The following is a 21,164-nucleotide window of genomic DNA, read 5'->3' on the forward strand; positions in this document are numbered from 1 at the left end:
GCCAACGGCCATACCACGTTGAGAACACCGCTTCTCGTCCGATCAGCGAAGTTAAGCAACGTTGGGTTTGGTTAGTACTTGGATGGGTGACCGCCTGGGAACACCAAATGCTGTTGGCAATAATGTTTTTTGTTTTGTTTTGTTTTGTTTCGTTTGTTTTTGTTTGAATGGCTGGCTCCACGGGAAATTCACGGAGTTGTGTGGAATAAGGCCTGGTAAAATGAATTAATATGTATGTCATGTTTAAAACAAACTCGCTTAATATAGTGTGTGAGGCTTTATACAAAAACAAACAACCAAAACAAAACATGTTGTTTTATATATATATATATTATATATATATATATATATATATATATATATAATATATATATATATATATATATATATATCTATATATATATATATATATATATATATATATATATATATAGCTTAATCCGGGTTTGAACTCGCAACTCCAAGAATACGCATCACTTATATACACTTTACCACTGGACCACAGCTGCAGGACACAAGCTTGATGCTGAGGTATCAATTTAATGACGTAAATGCCATTTCCACAAATAAATGATAATTTAAAAGTATTTGTATGTACAAATCTTTTCTGTTTAAAAGGCTACAATATCAGTTACATATATAATTTGTGTTAATGTTTCTATACCCACAGGAAGGCATGTTTTTGCTTATATGTAAGGGGTACGGAGAAGGAATCCACAGACCATCAGTCCCCTTCCCCCCCCCCCCCCCCTCCCACCTACTACCACCACCACCACCACCACCACCACTACTCACCACCACCACCACTACTCACCACCAATCACCACCACCACCAATCACCACCAATCACCACCAATCACCACCACCACACCTAACCGAAAAACCCCCTAACACATCAACCCTCCCCCCAATCAACAGGCGAAATAATAACCCTCAAATGCCTGCCTGCCTGCCAGCCAGCCAATACTAACGGTCTTCTCAGAAAGAAAATCTCTTTGTATCTGTATTACTTGATGAAATGTATGATTCTAATAATGAAAATAAATTTTGATGTCGGTTGTATGAGCATAATGACCAATATGCACATGATATGAATGAATTAAATAGTGTAGTTTTAAGTAATTAGGTTGTAGACACATTAAGCGGATATGATATTTGAAGCGTCCAGAACTGGTGATTTTTGGTTTAGTTTTAAATGCACCACCACCATTGCTTCCCCAGAGCCTAATTAAGGACCGGTAAAAGGAGTCAATATGTATGTCATCTATAAAACCAAAGAATGAATAAAAACACACACACACACACACACCTACATAATAGTATTAGGAAGATTGTATGGCAAAAAAAAAAAGTACTCCCATTGGGTCGTTTGAACTCGCGACTTCCAAAACACCAGCCACACACCTTACCACCCAGCCACCATAGAGTTGGTATAATTGTGCAACTTTAGTTATAAAAGTAAAGTTCTTATTGTCTCAAATCTTATTGTCTGTTCTATGAAAAGGCATGATGTAAATTATGTATTTTTTGAATGATTGAATTGTAGGCACATTAAGCGGATTCGATATTTGATATATCCAGAAAAGGTGATTTCTGTTCAGTTTTAAAATGCATCACTGTTAACGCTAAAGGACTGGTAAAACGACTCGATGTTTGTCATTTTTAAAATAAACACTAAAACTAGGCCCCTTAACATATATAATGTTTGAATATAAATTGAATGCATATAAATACAAAGTGGGAGTGGCTGGCTGGCTGGCTGGCTGGCTGGCTGGCTGGCTGGCTGGCTGCCTGCCTGCCTGCCTGCCTGCCTGCCTGCCTGCCTGCCTGCCTGCCTGCCTGCCTGCCTGCCTGCCTGCCTGCCTGGCTGGCTGGCTGGCCGGCCGCCCGCCCGCCCGCCCGCCCGCCCGCCCGCCCGCCCGCCCGCCCGCCTGCCCGCCCGCCTGCTTTGCCTTGCCTTGCCTTGCCTTGCCTGTCCTGTCCTGTCCTGTTCTGTTATTGCCTTGCCTTGCCTTGCCTTGCCTTGCCTTGCCTTGCCCTGCCCTGCCCTGCCTTGGCTGCAGCTGGCTGGCTGGCCGTAAATCAACTCTTAACAACACCATACCACACCACACCATCACTCATCACCCATCACCCACCACCGGCCCCAGTCTCCCAGCCTCTCTTATATACCCGAGCAGGCCCTTTAAATTATTTGAATTGTTGCACTTCGGCCAATGGCAGGCACGATCGCTGCTGCTCAAACATATTCTGGTTCACAAGTATTAATATATATATATATATATATATATATATATATATATATATATATATATATATATATATATATATATATATATATATATATATATATATTCATGAAACACATTAAAACCTTGATCATTTATTCATTCATTACGTCTAGTGAAGAATTGCTTTTGTTCATTTGTATGATTAAAAATTAATAGAATATGAATTCCTCGCTTAAAGTAAAATATAAAATATATATTGGATTTATATGATTGGTTAATATTCCAAGTGATGCTGAATATCCCCTATAATTTTGTTTTGTTTGTTTGTTTGTTATGTACACATTCCAAATGAAATCAATATAAATGTTATTATTAATGTTTGAAAGTTGATTGTCTACTTGAATCTCTCTATTAAAGTGTGTGTGGCTCCGGATGGAGCCTGGTTATGGTATTTGTCGTGGTGGGTGGCAGAAGTGCTTACTTCTTCTCTGTCTTCTTTGGCAAAAGAACTGCCTGAATGTTTGGAAGAACACCTCCCTGTGCAATGGTTACGCCAGACAGAAGTTTGTTGAGTTCTTCGTCGTTGCGGATGGCCAACTGCAAGTGACGTGGGATGATACGGGTCTTCTTGTTGTCACGTGCGGCGTTACCGGCGAGCTCCAGAACTTCGGCAGCGAGGTATTCCATGACGGCTGCCAGGTAGACAGGAGCGCCAGCACCGACGCGTTCGGCGTAGTTGCCCTTACGCAGCAGACGGTGAATTCTGCCCACGGGGAACTGAAGTCCGGCCCTGCTGGAGCGAGACTTTGACTTGCCCTTCACTTTGCCTCCCTTGCCGCGTCCTGACATTGCTGCTGCTGTTGTGGGTTTGTGGTGTTTTATGCCGCTTCGCTTTCGCTTTGATGTCCAAAGAGCTTGGAAAGGATGTGGGAGGAAGAAGGATGGGGCGATGAAATTCTTGGAAGAGGATTTGGATGTGGAGAAGAGGAGGCTTGAAAAGTTCGGTGGCCCGTCCACCTTTGGATTGGAGATGTTTTTTCAGTCAAAGCCTGTAGCTTAAGTTCTTCTTGGGCGGCAGGAGGCTAGTGGTGGGGCAGGGTGATGTCGTCCTGGTTCACTTGAGGTGGTCTGTCTGGCTTGGAGGAGGCGTCTTCCTTATTGAGATGGTGAGAGGTAAGTTCACTGTTGCTTGGTGGTGTCTTGGCCAGGAGGTATTCGCATGTACTTCCCGAATGTTAGCGGTGGTATTGGTATTCCTGTCGGGTCTTCATCTTCTTCCAGGAAGGTCACTTGTCCCCTCTTGACGTCGAATTTAGGGTCGATGTATGCACTCTCCAGAGCGCAGAGGTCTACATAGCGTTCCACGGTCTCGTGGTGGACAAACACAGGGTAAGGAATGGTTTTCCGTGAGCTGGTTCATGATCCTGTTGCATTCTAAGGCAATGACCATTCTTGTGCTTCGATTGCCGTTGAAATTGCCACCGTGATTGAGGTAAAGTCCAAAGCAGGGCACTTTCTTGCTTGATTTGCTTGGGTTTAGGTCGAAGTCTGGGGCCTCATATGTGAAGGGTCTCAGCCAAGGCTTCTAGGGACTCTGGTTCTGAATCTGATTCTGATTCCACTTGCTGACTTCTTGGTCTCCTTTTTGCTCTCATTTTCTTCCGTCTCGGGCTGGTGGGGGCAGGTGATGAGGTTGACTTGTCTGCTGTGGTGGTAGTCTGGGTGGATGCTGTTGCCTGGGTGACTTGTGCTGGGTTCGACTCCCGGTGGTGGTGGTTGCGGTATGACTGCGGTTACTGTTGGTGTTGGAATTTCGTCTGTTTGGGTTGAAGCAGCGTTGTGATGTTGAAATAGGTCTGCTGGTATCAACATTGTAGGCAGGTTGTTCTGGCGAGCAGCATGTTCAGTACTCTCACGTATTTTGCGTTGTCTGTTCCCGGCCCTCTCTCTCAGCTACACTGATCAGGCATGGGGATGAGAGTGGTGTTGGTCGAGGCCGCTGATTGGTTGACAGTCAAGTTGGTTGGCTGAGCTGCAGTCGCCTGTGTCCCTGGGTCCCCATTGGGGGGTGGTCTGGCCTGGTGTGGACGTCTGTGTAGCAGGAGCAGAAGCGTTGGAAGCACTGGAAACGATGTAGCTTGGATATTGAAGCTCGCCGGCTGATTGGTTGTTGGGTTGGCAGTTGCTGTTTTATTTATTTCGTCTAGTCGTACTTGGCAGTCCATGGAGACGGCGATGTGAGCTCCTCCACAATTGAGGCACAGTTTGGTGGTTGACCGGGCAGGTTTTGAAGTGATGATCCTGGGTACAAATGCTGCATTTAACCTCTGCTTGTTGGCAGTTCTTGGTATCATGATCGTACTTGTAGCACTTAAAGCACTGGCGAATGTTGTAGTACCGTTCCTTCTTTACAGTGTCAGGTGTGATGGAAATATCCAGACATCTAAATCCATTTTCCACAGCTTGGGTCGCTGCAGCAGCTGTTGTGAAGGTGACCTTGAGAGTAGGCCTAGGGTTGTCGTTGTTCTTGATGACCTTGACTGTAGCAGCAGTCAGAGCCGGGTTTCTGGTGTTGATACTATCAAGTATGGTACCAGGGTCTTGGGTGGCGATGTAGACACTTGTGTGGCTGACGAAGATGGTTCGTTCAGCCAAGTAGCGACGGTTAGGAGTGATGATCAGGTTGGCGTTTCGTAGGGCGTCCTGGTGTTTCTGGTGCAAACAGTTGCTCCAGAGCTTGCTCGCTTGAATAAAGAAGTACAGCGCCGTCAGCATCGTCACGGATGTCCAACGGGGCTGCATTCGTGATGTCAACGATTTTCCTTAGTAATTGGGGTCCGGTGTAAGTGGTTTCGTCACGAAACCGGACCTTTATGCGGTAAATCATGGCTCTACGTTGCTGCCTAATATTTACCCACCCGGCAGTGCTGGGTGCAGAGAGCCTGATCTAGGTTTTCGGTCGAAAGTTTGTGTCTTAATCTTATCGGGGTCGCCCCTTTTTTTTTATGCCGCCCCCGCAGATCGAGCTTCGTGTTATATACCCCGCTCAGGATCAAGGGAGCCCGCCACTGACCAATCAGCGCGCTCCGCCACGCGACCCGCTCTGAGCTGAGTCGCGAGCGGGATATAAAAGGAAAGCTCGCCTCGCGCAAAAGTTCATTATTGTATCGCAACGCCAGCCAGCACGAGCATCATCATGCCACCCAAGGCATCTGGAAAGGCTGCCAAGAAGGCCGGAAAGGCCCAGAAGGCCATTGCCAAAGGGCGATAAGAAAAAGAAGCGCAGGAGGAAGGAGAGCTACAGCATCTACATCTACAAAGTGCTGAAGCAGGTCCACCCCGACACTGGTATCTCTTCCAAAGCCATGTCGATCATGAACTCGTTCGTGAACGACATCTTCGAGCGCATCGCCGCCGAGGCTTCTCGCCTGGCCACTACAACAAGCGTTCCACCATTACCAGTCGGGAGATCCAGACGGCTGTAAGGCTCCTGTTGCCCGGAGAACTGGCCAAGCACGCCGTCTCTGAGGGCACTAAGGCCGTCACCAAGTACACCTCCTCCAAGTAAACAGGCTTACTTACTGCCCTGTGGTGGTGGCTTGGCCTCAAACCAAACAAACTCGGCTCCATTGGAGCCACACTTTAATTTCTAAAGAGATTGTGAGTGTTAGACAACCAATACTATTATAACAAAAACCTCTGTCACTGAAAGCAAATAGCTATAAATGAGAATATTTATGAAACTGTCTGTGTGTGTTTCTCTCTCTCAGTGTCCTGTCTGTCTGTCTGTCTGTCTGTCTGTCTTGTCCTGCCTGCCTGCCTGCCTGTCTGTCTGTCTGTCTGTCTGTCTGTCCTGTCTGTCTGTCTGTCTGTCCTGTCTGTCTGTCTGTCCTGTCTGTTTGTCTGTCTGTCTTGTCCTATCTTGTCTGTGTGTCTCTCTCGTCTCTCTCTCCCTCTCTCTCCTCTCTCTCTCTCTCTCCTCTCTCCTCTCTCTCTCTCTCTCAACACATATAGCACTCGGTATCTTTTTTTCTAGAGATTAGAGATTCATTGTTATGTTCCACATTAGGATTACTATGCAGGCCACCCTCTTAGGTTTGAAAATGTCAAGAAAAACGGTTAATTTAAAATGTCATCTCCTAACTTAACAGATTAAGCCAGAGGACCGAAAACAGAATAAAAACAGGACCTGGACAGTATATGTCACTTATACAAGCTGCTTTTATTTCTAGTACAGTATGACAATTTTTATTTTGGGGGGGGGGAGGGGGGGGGGGGGGGGGGGGGGGGTGATCCTTGACAGTGCATAAGAGTGAAAAGCGACGGCGTTTTGTTTGTAAGAGAACAGGTTGTACTACAAATGACTTGATTTATTGATATCACATGTATGTAATGACACCTTAAATTATGCTAGGAATGTCTGAAATCTCCTTAGAAGGATATTTTGGCCCTGAGAAGGGCCGAGTTTGGTGTATACTAGGGTGGTCGATTTAGCTTATGCACGCTCTCCACGGATACGGCGAGCAAGCTGAATGTCCTTTGGCATGATGGTGACACGCTTGGCGTGGATGGCACAGAGGTTAGTGTCCTCGAAGAGACCGACCAGGTAAGCCTCGGATGCCTCCTGTAAAGCCATGACGGCAGACGACTGGAAGCGAAGATCGGTCTTGAAGTCCTGGGCAATCTCGCGCACCAGACGCTGGAAGGGAAGTTTCCTGATGAGCAACTCGGTGCTCTTCTGGTAACGACGGATCTCACGCAGGGCGACCGTTCCGGGCCTGTAACGGTGAGGCTTCTTCACACCCCCTGTGGCAGGAGCAGACTTGCGTGCTGCCTTGGTGGCCAGCTGCTTACGAGGAGCCTTGCCTCCCGTGGACTTGCGAGCAGTCTGCTTGGTGCGAGCCATGGTGAACAACTGTGGTTTGTGATGGCCGGCGCCGAAAAAATTTTGCTTATATACGCCGTCTCGAGGCGCTTGCTCGAGCGCCATTGGCTGCTCCGACTCGCCTACGTCACCCCGTTGCCCCTCCCCTCCTTCCTCTGGCTGCAGCCAACAGGCGGCTCACCTCAATCACTATTATCGCTGATTTTGCTCTATTTTTTGGATTTGTGCAAAAGTCATTTCACAGGGACGTGAAACAGACGAGTAGGCAACTGCAGTTTTGAAAGCGTTGTGAGAAAGCCGTGTCTACTCGACCACAAGCGTAAAGTAAGGGCAGGCAGGAGTTGCAATGCTACTAGTACGTCCGCTTGATGGGATATAGTCGGGAAATCGTGCGGGCATTCGGACCCCTCACTGGCTCAGATCACATACCCATATCACTCACACTCTCCAGCAACCCCATACTCATCCCAGCCACCCCACAATATGACTATCAAAATGCAGACTGGGAAGCCTTCAAACAACACCTAACTGCCAGCACACAGCCCTACAACTTCCAAGACAAACCACACACAGACATAGATTCCCAAGTCCTCACCATCCAGAATAACATCATACAAGCAGCTGATGCTACCATTCCAAAAACAACCCACAAAACTAGATACTCCTTTTTTCCTTCGATCAGAACAAAAAGGCTACTCTCCTGCTATCACAACAGATTCACCCACAACCTTCACAGATACAATCAAGTAAACACAGACCTCACTATACTCAAAAACCACATACTCAACAGCCTTGACCAAGACCATGCTAACAACTGGGAGAAACTCATACATAAAGCTGAAATACAAAGAAAAACAACTCCACAACAATTCTGGAACTTCATAAAGAGGATCAGAGGAAACTCCTCCTCTTCTGCCTTTACATACATCACTCACAACAATCAAAACTACACCGATCCCTCAGAAGTAATAGGCATATTTAAACAACACTGGCAGGACATCTTCAATCCCCACCCCCCACAACCAACAGCAATACAAAACATAAACAGAGTAGAAACATGGATACGACACAACCCTCATGCCATCACACACTACCCTACCATTGACCTCACGACACTAGACGACTTAGAAAGTGACCTCACAGAATCAATACTACCTGAAGAAGTTAAACTCATGCTCAAGAACACCAGACGTAAAGCCCCAGGAGCCTCTGGCATTGGCCAAGCTCTCCTCAAGCAACTTCCAGACCCCCTAATCTTTGCACTCACAGACGTCTACAACGCCTCACTAGCATCAGGATATTTCCCAAGCCCATTCAAAGAAGCCACAGCAATCCTCATTCCAAAACCCCAAAAATCCCCGACAGACCCTAAGAACTACAGACCGATCAGCTTACTAGAGACATTAGGAAAAGTATACGAAAAACTCATTAATCATAAACTCAGGAATCACCTAGAACACAAAAACATATTGACAGACAAACAATTTGGCTTCAGACAACACCGCTCAACACAAGACGCACTGAACATAATAACAAACTACCTCTCCATAAATAAACACCCAAAGGGCCAAGACGGCCCTCATTGCAAAGGACGTCGAAAAGCTTTTGACACCGTATGGCACGACGGCCTGCGTTACAAACTCTGCACTCTGTTTCAACTATCTGATAACATGCAGAGGCTACTTTGCAGCTTTCTAACAAATAGAAAGATGCAGATCAAGTTCCTCAGCAAGCTGTCGGGTTATTTCAACCTAAATGCAGGTGTCCCTCAGGGCTCAGTTCTTTCAACCAACCTTATACATACTCTATATAAACGACATCCCTGACCCAGTATACTGGACATCAATGACCCTTTGCTACGCTGACGACGTAACCCAACTGATCACAGACTATACGATTAACGCCCTCACACGGAAAGCACAACAAGAAATAGACAAAGTCACCCTCTGGGAACACGACTGGCGAATTAAAACAAACCCCAACAAGTCAAAAATAACATACTTTTTCTACAACAAAACGACGTAACCCTGACCCAGTAAAACTCTACTCTCAATCACCAGATGCAACACAGATCCCAAGAGTCAACAAAACCACAGTACTTGGACTCACACTAGACTTTAACCTTCGCTTTCACACACACATAACACCCAAGAAAGCTATAGCCTCAAACGCCCTATCAAAACTCTACCCACTTAAACATGCCTCCCAAGCCACCAAGCTCTACTTATACAAAACACTTATTCTCCCACTCCTAACATATGCACCGATCCCACTCACACTTGCAGCACCAACAAATAGGAAGAAACTCCAGCGTACCCAGAACAGGGCTCTGAGATGGGTGTTCGATACCCATTGGCAGGACTTCACCACCAGTGAGGCCCTGCATGAGAGGGGCGAACATCCCACCTCTGAACATAACCTGGGATACTATGGGGAAGAAACAGATTGACAGAATTCTCACCTATCATGACAACTACGACACGTTCCTCAGAAACGTCCTAAGCAGACCCAGACATACGCACAACCTCTTTAACCTGATCGACGATCCACCTCCTGCTCCGTCCTTTACATAACCCCTCTCCTATAATATCACTACTCAAATCACCAAACTTCCAACTATAACCTCCTAACTCTTCTCCCCCCTCTTTAGGGGGGGACCAACTAGCTCCCGTTTTCTGGTGCCTTGGGTGGGCCGCGATGCTGATTAACAGATCAAAGACCACATCTGGTGTGAGCCTCCAGGGCACACCCAGCTGAGGACTGCTGTCTCCGTGGGTGCTCAGAAAAGACGAAATGTTGTCACAGATCCGATTCCTTGCCTTCACTGCCTAGTCTGGTCATAACGATTTCAATGCCATGCAGCTGGGTCTAGCCCTGGCACTTTACCTCATACTGAAAACCCTTCCTCTCACCCCCACTAATTCTTCCCCTATCCCCACTTCCACGCTCACCCATTAGGGTATCTTGACCTATATTTAAATGAATGAATGAATGGCATTCGCATGCTCTTGTACATGCACAAAACCCCACCAGCACCCCATCAAAACCTAAAAATTCATAAAGATCATACAGTTTAATGTGCGGGCATATTTCAACATTAGACACATGGTGTCAGATTTTATTGAGATCGAGAGACCTGATGTGCTATTATTAAATAGCACATACATCACGAACTCATATAAAATCAAACATTATGGCTACACCTCTTACCAGTCACCAGATGAAGCACATGAAGGAGTTGCAATACTCATCCGTTCTTCATACAAACACGAACTCTTACACACTCATTGGCTTCACAAACATTTCCTAGCCATTAAAGTTCATACACAAATGGGGTCTCTCATCATCTGCACAACCTACACCCGTCCTAACACCGACATTCCCATGCAAGATTTCATAACTCTCTTCAACAACTCTCACTTGCCTGTTTTTCTGCTTGCAGACCTCAATGCACAACACCCTACATTCCACCACAATACCACAAATCAGCATGGCAGACAGCTTCACCAAATATACACCCAAAAACATCTATTCTTTTCTTGGCCCTGATTTCCCCACTTGTTTCACACATACAGGTTCTGGCCGGCCTGATCTCATATTCACCAACAGACACGGCAGCAACTTGCAACACTTCATTTCACCAGGGCCCATTACGGGCTCTGATCATATTCCCTTAATTCTCACAGTCTCCACAAATCCTATTCTCATCCCAGCACTCCTCAATTCTCATACCATAGGGCAAACTGGGACATGTTCAAACAACACATTGATGACACTGATCTCACTTATGAATACAATGACAAACATCACACTGACATCGACACACAAGCACGCAACATACAAGACACCATCATTCATGCAGCAAACATCTCCATCCCTAAAACAGCACACAAACCACATTTTACTTTCACCCCCTCCATTCGCTCCAAACGCCTCTTAGCTTGCTATCACACTAGATTCTTACAAAACATACATCGTCATGGACAAATACTATGGGACCTAACAGCATTAAAAAACCATATCCTTAACAGCCTAGATGAAGACCACACAAAACATTGGAAACACCTTATAGAACAAGCAGAACAATACAGAAAACTGACACCTCAAGAATTCTGGAAACGAATCAAACGATTACAAGGATCAACTCACACACCGTTTAAATACCTTCTAAATAATAACAACAAAATCACTGATCCTGAAGCAGTTCTCAACATTTTTAAACACCACTGGGAACAAATCTTTCACCCACATCCTCCTGAACCATTTGCACGCCCCAACATTGAAATAGTCGAAGACTGGATACACCAAAATAGACAAGCAACTACACCAGACGACCTCATTCACCTTGAAAATCTCAATTCAAACACTGAACTACAGACTCCCCTAACTCTAGCTGATGTCAAGACAGCTCTCATGGGCACTCGTCGTAGAGCCCCTGGTGCGTCTGGCATTGGACATATCCTTCTTAGACAACTCCCTGCTTCTATCATTACTGCTATCACTAACCTATTCAACGCCTCCCTTGCCTCTGGGTACTTTCCACTCAACTTTAAGTCTGCCACAGCCGTTCTTATTCCAAAACCTGGGAAACCCCACACTGACCCAAAGAATTATAGACCCATCAGCCTTCTAGAGACACTTGGCAAAGTCTTTGAAAGGCTGATCAACCAGAGACTTAGAACGCACCTTGAACACAATGGACTTACTCACTAACAAACAGTTTGGATTTCGGCCTCACCGGTCCACTCACGACGCCTTAAACATCATGACTAACTACCTCAGTATCAATCAGCACCAAAGACTTAAGACTGCACTCATCACTAAGGACGTTGAGAAGGCCTTTGACACTGTTTGGCATGACGGCTTAAAATTCAAACTATGCAACAACTTTAATCTTCCTCTCATCACCACCAAACTTCTTTCGAACTACTTAGACAATAGGACAATGAGAATTAAGTTCCTCCAACAACACTCTGACTACTTCAACTTAAACGCCGGTGTTCCCCAAGGTTCTGTTCTTGCCCCAACACTCTACATCCTATACATAAACGACATTCCTGACCCTGTTCATCACACTTCATTAACCATATGTTATGCTGATGATGTCTCTCACCTTGTCACCAGCAACACCATTGATACACTAACAAACAGAGCACAAACAGAACTTGATGTTGTCACTGAGTGGGAGTACAAATGGCGTATAAAAGCCAACTCCAGCAAATCTAAAATCACCTACTTTTTCTGTAAAAGAACTATTCGCCCAATTCCTCTCAAACTCTATTCATACACTCAAAATCCTACTTATATCTCTGTATCTCCCTCCTCCACAGTCCTGGGACTCACATTTGATCGACAACTACTCTTTCACACACACATAACACAGAAACATGCAATAGCTCTTCAAGCCATGAAGAAACTATACAGACTTAGATTTGCAAAACCTGACACAAAAATGCACCTTTACAAAGCACTTATTAGACCTCTCCTAACATACGCTCCACTAGCTCTTTCTCTATCTGCACGCACTAACAAAATAAAACTTCAAAGAATACAGAATAGAGCACTAAGATGGGTACTCAACACCCGATGGCAAGAGTTAAATACCAGTCAAAGTCTCCATGAAAGTACTAACATTCCTGCCCTAATACCTACTGGAAAACTCTATCAGACAAACAAATCGATAGACTACTCACTCATCATGAACAACACATTGATTTTCTCCTACACACTCTCAGACTACCACGAAACAATCATGACCTCTTCTCTACCATCCATGATCCTCTTCCTAACTCTGTATTTCGTTAAACTTTAGCTCTCAACACCCAGCATCCACTATCATTACATATTCAGCTCTCAACAACCAGCACAAACAATCCGTAAAAAAGTTCAGCCCTGACGCTCTTGAGCCAATCACTGTGATGTTGTGAGTTTGTGATGTCCCGATGTTGTCACTGAAAACACCCGACTGAGTCCCTGCCTCGAAAGCCGCAACCTAACGACACGCAGCTGGGTTTTAGCCCTGGCACTTTTTCTCTTACAAATCTTTTTCCTCTCACCCCCCCTTATCTTCTTCTGTCCCCACTTCCAAACTCGCCCCTATGGGCATCTTCTCCTGTATTATTCTGATTCTGATTCTGGCATTCGTCAATTCGATTCACACAACTTCAACACCATGACTGGACGCGGCAAGGGAGGCAAGGGACTCGGAAAGGGTGGCGCCAAGCGTCATCGTAAGGTGCTACGTGACAACATCCAGGGCAATCACCAAGCCCGCTATTCGTCGCTTAGCTCGTCGTGGCGGCGTGAAGCGTATTTCGGGTCTCATCTACGAAGAGACCCGTGGCGTCCTGAAGGTGTTCCTCGAGAACGTCATCCGTGATGCTGTAACCTACACGGAACACGCCAAGAGGAAGACCGTCACTGCTATGGACGTGGTGTACGCTCTGAAGCGCCAGGGTCGTACCTCTACGGATTCGGCGGATAAGAGCTGGGCTAATCCATCGATTCCACCCACCACCACCTCAAAACGGGACCTAATTAGGTCCCCTATACTTTTTACTGAAGGGCTTAATAGACGATAACATAAATTGTTTTGATATCAGCTAGCACATTGGGTCTTATGAAATCTATTTTTTATCCTCGCATGCTTAAAGGGACTCTGATTGGGGAGGGAGGGGGGGGGGGGAAGGTTTGTTACGTTATATACTAGCAGAGCAGGATCATTGGTGGGGGGTGAGGGGGAGAGAGAGAGAGAGAGAGAGAGAGATCTTTCCCAACTCTTCCTTTTTACATGAGTGAGCTACCCGTTTTATTCATTTTATCCTTCTCAGAGCTGTTTTGATAGTATCCAAATGATGGTAAATGAAAAGGGAGGACACGAATATCTACCCAGAATTCAGGACTGGCAATCGATATGCATGTTTGAGTGCGAATCTTTTTCTCTCTCAACTTAGGTATACGTTTATGTCGTACCTAAAAGCGAGAACCACACTATTGGGACAAGTATGCAAGGCCCAATTTTCCTAACAAGCACAGTTAATTTTGTTATTTTCGAACATTTCTTTCCAAATTGGTTTATCCAATTAACAGTATTATATTAAGATCATGAATTGCTGGGTTAGGTTAGGTTAGGTTAGGTTAGGTTAGGTTAGCTTAGGTTAGGTTAGGTTAGGTTAGCTTAGCTTAGCTTAGCTTGGGTTAGCTTAGGTTAGGTTAGGTTAGCTTAGCTTGGGTTAGCATAGGTTAGGTTAGGTTTGATTACATTTCTATGTTAGATTTAACTCAAATTCAAAACAATTGCAGTCATTCGGCTTGTTAGTCAACTTGCCTCTAATAGGGGCAATTTGTCTAACAAGACTATTTAGTTTTGTGTGCATATATATATATATATTATATATATATATATATATATATATATATATTATATATATATATTATATATATATATATATTATATATATATATATTATATATATATATATATATATATATATATATATATATATATATATATATATATATATTATAGCTTCAAGACTCCGAACCAATATAGAAGCATCAAGAGGAAGTGCTTGTGTTATGGGCCAATAGGCCTTCTGCAGTTACTTCCATTCTTATGTTTTTATTCCCATTGGTTCGTGTTTTATCTTGTGTAAATGTCAATCACCTTACCCAAAACTTTGGTACCATATCACCTCACCCATGTGTATATATAATATATATATATATATATATATTATATATATATATATATTATATATATATAATATACAGAGTAAATCTACCCCAAAAGTAATGATTTATTTGTCTACAAAACTAAACTCTTTTTGGAATCATATGAGGCCCCTCCACTGAGGGGGGAGGCCTGGATGTTTATTGTCATGTGTATTCATGCTGCTTGCATGTCATCGTTTATTTTGCCTTTGTTGTTTTCTTGACAGCTTTCTTTGCCTTGGGTGGTTTGGGAGATTTTGAAGCTCTCTTTATTTTGGGCTTTTTGTTCCCAACAACAAGCTGCTGCTGCTGCTTCTTTTTCAAGGCTGTAGGTGGTTTGTTGCTTGTGGCGGCTTTCTTGGGAGTTACCACGGCCTTCTTTGCTGCTGTAGATGGTTTCTTGGTTGTGGTGGCTTTCTTGGGAGTTAGAACGGCCCTCTTCTCTGCTACGGCCAGCTTGAATGATCCACTAGCTCCACTTCCCTTGGTCTGAACAAGAATGCCGTCAGCCACTGCTTTCTTGAGAAATCTTCGGATGTAAATGGCGATCTTGGCAGCCTCGACTTTGTTGTTGGCAACAACGTACTTCTTGATTGCTTGTAGAGACGAGCCCTTACGGTCTTTGAGTGCTGCGACCGCGGCTAGAACCATTTGACTAGTTTTCGGGTGAGCAACCTGGACGCGAGGTTTCCTGGTGGTGGCCACCACAGCAGCAGCCGCAGCCTTCTTGGTAGGCTTTGCTTCTACCATGATGATGATGAGATAACCAAGGTGATGAGAGACGCTCAGACAGTCACGGGGGAATGATGCTGCCGCCGCTTGAGCCGAACCTATTTATGTGCCGGCACGGTACAGAAGCTGCAACCTGGCAACTCGTCCACCAATCACAACGGTTGGTTTTACGGCTCCGAAACCTGGATCCCATATCTTCTCTAAAATAGAAGCATTTGTTCATGTTCTTTGTAAAAGTATCATAAAGCAGGACAGATGAGACAAATATCATAAAAACTGAAGAGCAGATGAGCACACACATGTATGTATTACAAAAGAAAATCCACAAATTCATTAGAAATTGGCAGGGCAGGCTGAGGAAGTAGGTAGATGTAAAATGTCTGTAAATGGCGAAAGAACATAAACCCAAGACTGAATAAACGATGTTAAATATCCATGCCAAGGAGACAAAAATATGTTAGGATACAATTACCATTAAGACACCACAAGAAGGTCCGTATCCTGCCGTGATGACTAAAAAGAGTTGGTTATTAGCCACAATGTGTAGGCAGTCTCATGCCAACGGCCATACCACGTTGAGAACACCGCTTCTCGTCCGATCAGCGAAGTTAAGCAACGTTGGGTTTGGTTAGTACTTGGATGGGTGACCGCCTGGGAACACCAAATGCTGTTGGCAATAATGTTTTTTGTTTTGTTTTGTTTTGTTTCGTTTGTTTTTGTTTGAATGGCTGGCTCCACGGGAAATTCACGGAGTTGTGTGGAATAAGGCCTGGTAAAATGAATTAATATGTATGTCATGTTTAAAACAAACTCGCTTAATATAGTGTGTGAGGCTTTATACAAAAACAAACAACCAAAACAAAACATGTTGTTTTTATATATATATATATATATATATATATATATATATATATATATATATATATATATATATATATATATATATATATATATATATATATATATATATATATATATATAGCTTAATCCGGGTTTGAACTCGCAACTCCAAGAATACGCATCACTTATATACACTTTACCACTGGACCACAGCTGCAGGACACAAGCTTGATGCTGAGGTATCAATTTAATGACGTAAATGCCATTTCCACAAATAAATGATAATTTAAAAGTATTTGTATGTACAAATCTTTTCTGTTTAAAAGGCTACAATATCAGTTACATATATAATTTGTGTTAATGTTTCTATACCCACAGGAAGGCATGTTTTTGCTTATATGTAAGGGGTACGGAGAAGGAATCCACAGACCATCAGTCCCCTTCCCCCCCCCCCCCCTCCCACCTACTACCACCACCACCACCACCACCACCACTACTCACCACCACCACCACTACTCACCACCAATCACCACCACCACCAATCACCACCAATCACCACCAATCACCACCACCACACCTAACCGAAAACCCCCTAACACATCAACCCTCCCCCCAATCAACAGGCGAAATAATAACCCTCAAATGCCTGCCTGCCTGCCAGCCAGCCAATACTAACGGTCTTCTCAGAAAGAAAATCTCTTTGTATCTGTATTACTTGATGAAATGTATGATTCTAATAATGAAAATAAATTTTGATGTCGGTTGTATGAGCATAATGACCAATATGCACATGATATGAATGAATTAAATAGTGTAGTTTTAAGTAATTAGGTTGTAGACACATTAAGCGGATATGATATTTGACGCGTCCAGAACTGGTGATTTTTGGTTTAGTTTTAAATGCACCACCACCATTGCTTCCCCAGAGCCTAATTAAGGACCGGTAAAAGGAGTCAATATGTATGTCATCTATAAAACCAAAGAATGAATAAAAACACACACACACACACACCTACATAATAGTATTAGGAAGATTGTATGGCAAAAAAAAAAAGTACTCCCATTGGGTCGTTTGAACTCGCGACTTCCAAAACACCAGCCACACACCTTACCACCCAGCCACCATAGAGTTGGTATAATTGTGCAACTTTAGTTATAAAAGTAAAGTTCTTATTGTCTCAAATCTTATTGTCTGTTCTATGAAAAGGCATGATGTAAATTATGTATTTTTTGAATGATTGAATTGTAGGCACATTAAGCGGATTCGATATTTGATATATCCAGAAAAGGTGATTTCTGTTCAGTTTTAAAATGCATCACTGTTAACGCTAAAGGACTGGTAAAACGACTCGATGTTTGTCATTTTTAAAATAAACACTAAAACTAGGCCCTTAACATATATAATGTTTGAATATAAATTGAATGCATATAAATACAAAGTGGGAGTGGCTGGCTGGCTGGCTGGCTGGCTGGCTGGCTGGCTGGCTGGCTGCCTGCCTGCCTGCCTGCCTGCTGCCTGCCTGCTGCCTGCCTGCCTGCCTGCCTGCCTGCCTGCCTGCCTGCCTGCCTGCCTGCCTGCTGGCTGGCTGGCCGGCCGCCGCCCGCCCGCCCGCCCGCCCGCCCGCCCGCCCGCCCGCCCGCCTGCCCGCCCGCCTGCTTGCCTTGCCTTGCCTTGCCTTGCCTGTCCTGTCCTGTCCTGTTCTGTTATTGCCTTGCCTTGCCTTGCCTTGCCTTGCCTTGCCTTGCCCTGCCCTGCCCTGCCTTGGCTGCAGCTGGCTGGCTGGCCGTAAATCAACTCTTAACAACACCATACCACACCACACCATCACTCATCACCCATCACCCACCACCGGCCCCAGTCTCCCAGCCTCTCTTATATACCCGAGCAGGCCCTTTAAATTATTTGAATTGTTGCACTTCGGCCAATGGCAGGCACGATCGCTGCTGCTCAAACATATTCTGGTTCACAAGTATTAATATATATATATATATATATATATATATATATATATATATATATATATATATATATATATATATATATATATATATATATATATATATTCATGAAACACATTAAAACCTTGATCATTTATTCATTCATTACGTCTAGTGAAGAATTGCTTTTGTTCATTTGTATGATTAAAAATTAATAGAATATGAATTCCTCGCTTAAAGTAAAATATAAAATATATATTGGATTTATATGATTGGTTAATATTCCAAGTGATGCTGAATATCCCCTATAATTTTGTTTTGTTTGTTTGTTTGTTATGTACACATTCCAAATGAAATCAATATAAATGTTATTATTAATGTTTGAAAGTTGATTGTCTACTTGAATCTCTCTATTAAAGTGTGTGTGGCTCCGGATGGAGCCTGGTTATGGTATTTGTCGTGGTGGGTGGCAGAAGTGCTTACTTCTTCTCTGTCTTCTTTGGCAAAAGAACTGCCTGAATGTTTGGAAGAACACCTCCCTGTGCAATGGTTACGCCAGACAGAAGTTTGTTGAGTTCTTCGTCGTTGCGGATGGCCAACTGCAAGTGACGTGGGATGATACGGGTCTTCTTGTTGTCACGTGCGGCGTTACCGGCGAGCTCCAGAACTTCGGCAGCGAGGTATTCCATGACGGCTGCCAGGTAGACAGGAGCGCCAGCACCGACGCGTTCGGCGTAGTTGCCCTTACGCAGCAGACGGTGAATTCTGCCCACGGGGAACTGAAGTCCGGCCCTGCTGGAGCGAGACTTTGACTTGCCCTTCACTTTGCCTCCCTTGCCGCGTCCTGACATTGCTGCTGCTGTTGTGGGTTTGTGGTGTTTTATGCCGCCCCGCAGATCGAGCTTCGTGTTATATACCCCGCTCAGGATCAAGGGAGCCCGCCACTGACCAATCAGCGCGCTCCGCCACGCGACCCGCTCTGAGCTGAGTCGCGAGCGGGATATAAAAGGAAAGCTCGCCTCGCGCAAAAGTTCATTATTGTATCGCAACGCCAGCCAGCACGAGCATCATCATGCCACCCAAGGCATCTGGAAAGGCTGCCAAGAAGGCCGGAAAGGCCCAGAAGGCCATTGCCAAGGGCGATAAGAAAAAGAAGCGCAGGAGGAAGGAGAGCTACAGCATCTACATCTACAAAGTGCTGAAGCAGGTCCACCCCGACACTGGTATCTCTTCCAAAGCCATGTCGATCATGAACTCGTTCGTGAACGACATCTTCGAGCGCATCGCCGCCGAGGCTTCTCGCCTGGCCCACTACAACAAGCGTTCCACCATTACCAGTCGGGAGATCCAGACGGCTGTAAGGCTCCTGTTGCCCGGAGAACTGGCCAAGCACGCCGTCTCTGAGGGCACTAAGGCCGTCACCAAGTACACCTCCTCCAAGTAAACGGCTTACTTACTGCCCTGTGGTGGTGGCTTGGCCTCAAACCAACAAACTCGGCTCCATTGGAGCCACACTTTAATTTCTAAAGAGATTGTGAGTGTTAGACACCAATACTATTATAACAAAAACCTCTGTCACTGAAAGCAAATAGCTATAAAATGAGAATATTTATGAAACTGTCTGTGTGTGTTTCTCTCTCTCAGTGTCTGTCTGTCTGTCTGTCTGTCTGTCTGTCTGTCTGTCTGCCTGCCTGCCTGCCTGTCCTGTCTGTCTGTCTGTCTGTCTGTCTGTCTGTCTGTCTGTCTGTCTGTCTGTCTGTCTGTCTGTCTGTTTGTCTGTCTGTCTTGTCTATCTTGTCTGTGTGTCTCTCTCTCTCTCTCTCTCTCTCTCTCTCTCTCTCTCTCTCTCTCTCTCTCTCTCTCTCAACACATATAAGCACTCGGTATCTTTTTTCTAGAGATTAGAGATTCATTGTTATGTTCCACATTAGGATTACTATGCAGGCCACCCTCTTAGGTTTGAAAATGTCAAGAAAACGGTTAATTTAAAATGTCATCTCCTAACTTAACAGATTAAGCCAGAGGACCGAAAACAGAATAAAACAGGACTGGACAGTATATGTCACTTATACAAGCTGCTTTTATTTCTAGTACAGTATGACAATTTTTATTTTGGGGGGGGGGGGGGGTGATCCTTGACAGTGCATAAGAGTGAAAAGCGACGGCGTTTTGTTTGTAAGAGAACAGGTTGTACTACTACAAATGACTTGATTTATTGATATCACATGTATGTATGACACCTAAATTATGCTAGGAATGTCTGAAATCTCCTTAGAAGGATATTTTGGCCCTGAGAAGGGCCGAGTTTGGTGTATACTAGGGTGGTCGATTTAGCTTATGCACGCTCTCCACGGATACGGCGAGCAAGCTGAATGTCCTTTGGCATGATGGTGACACGCTTGGCGTGGATGGCACAGCAGAGGTTAGTGTCCTCGAAGAGACCGACCAGGTAAGCCTCGGATGCCTCCTGTAAAGCCATGACGGCAGACGACTGGAAGCGAAGATCGGTCTTGAAGTCCTGGGCAATCTCGCGCACCAGACGCTGGAAGGGAAGTTTCCTGATGAGCAACTCGGTGCTCTTCTGGTAACGACGGATCTCACGCAGGGCGACCGTTCCGGGCCTGTAACGGTGAGGCTTCTTCACACCCCCTGTGGCAGGAGCAGACTTGCGTGCTGCCTTGGTGGCCAGCTGCTTACGAGGAGCCTTGCCTCCCGTGGACTTGCGAGCAGTCTGCTTGGTGCGAGCCATGGTGAACAACTGTGGTTTGTGATGGCCGGCGCCGAAAAATTTTTGCTTATATACGCCGTCTCGAGGCGCTTGCTCG

The 21,164-nt window shown here is 44.8% G+C and overlaps 2 non-coding genes across 2 annotated transcripts; both read left to right on the forward strand.

The window, feature by feature from the left end:
* Positions 1-119, forward strand: LOC138360381 (5S ribosomal RNA). Its single transcript, XR_011226329.1, has one exon. It is a non-coding gene; the product is annotated as a 5S ribosomal RNA (ribosomal RNA).
* Positions 120-16,118: 15,999 nt separating this feature from the next.
* Positions 16,119-16,237, forward strand: LOC138360382 (5S ribosomal RNA). The gene has a single exon (XR_011226330.1). It is a non-coding gene; the product is annotated as a 5S ribosomal RNA (ribosomal RNA).
* The last annotated feature ends 4,927 nt before the right edge of the window (positions 16,238-21,164 follow it).

This window comes from Procambarus clarkii, unplaced genomic scaffold (assembly GCF_040958095.1).
Source record: "Procambarus clarkii isolate CNS0578487 unplaced genomic scaffold, FALCON_Pclarkii_2.0 HiC_scaffold_109, whole genome shotgun sequence".
Taxonomy (NCBI): domain Eukaryota; kingdom Metazoa; phylum Arthropoda; class Malacostraca; order Decapoda; family Cambaridae; genus Procambarus; species Procambarus clarkii.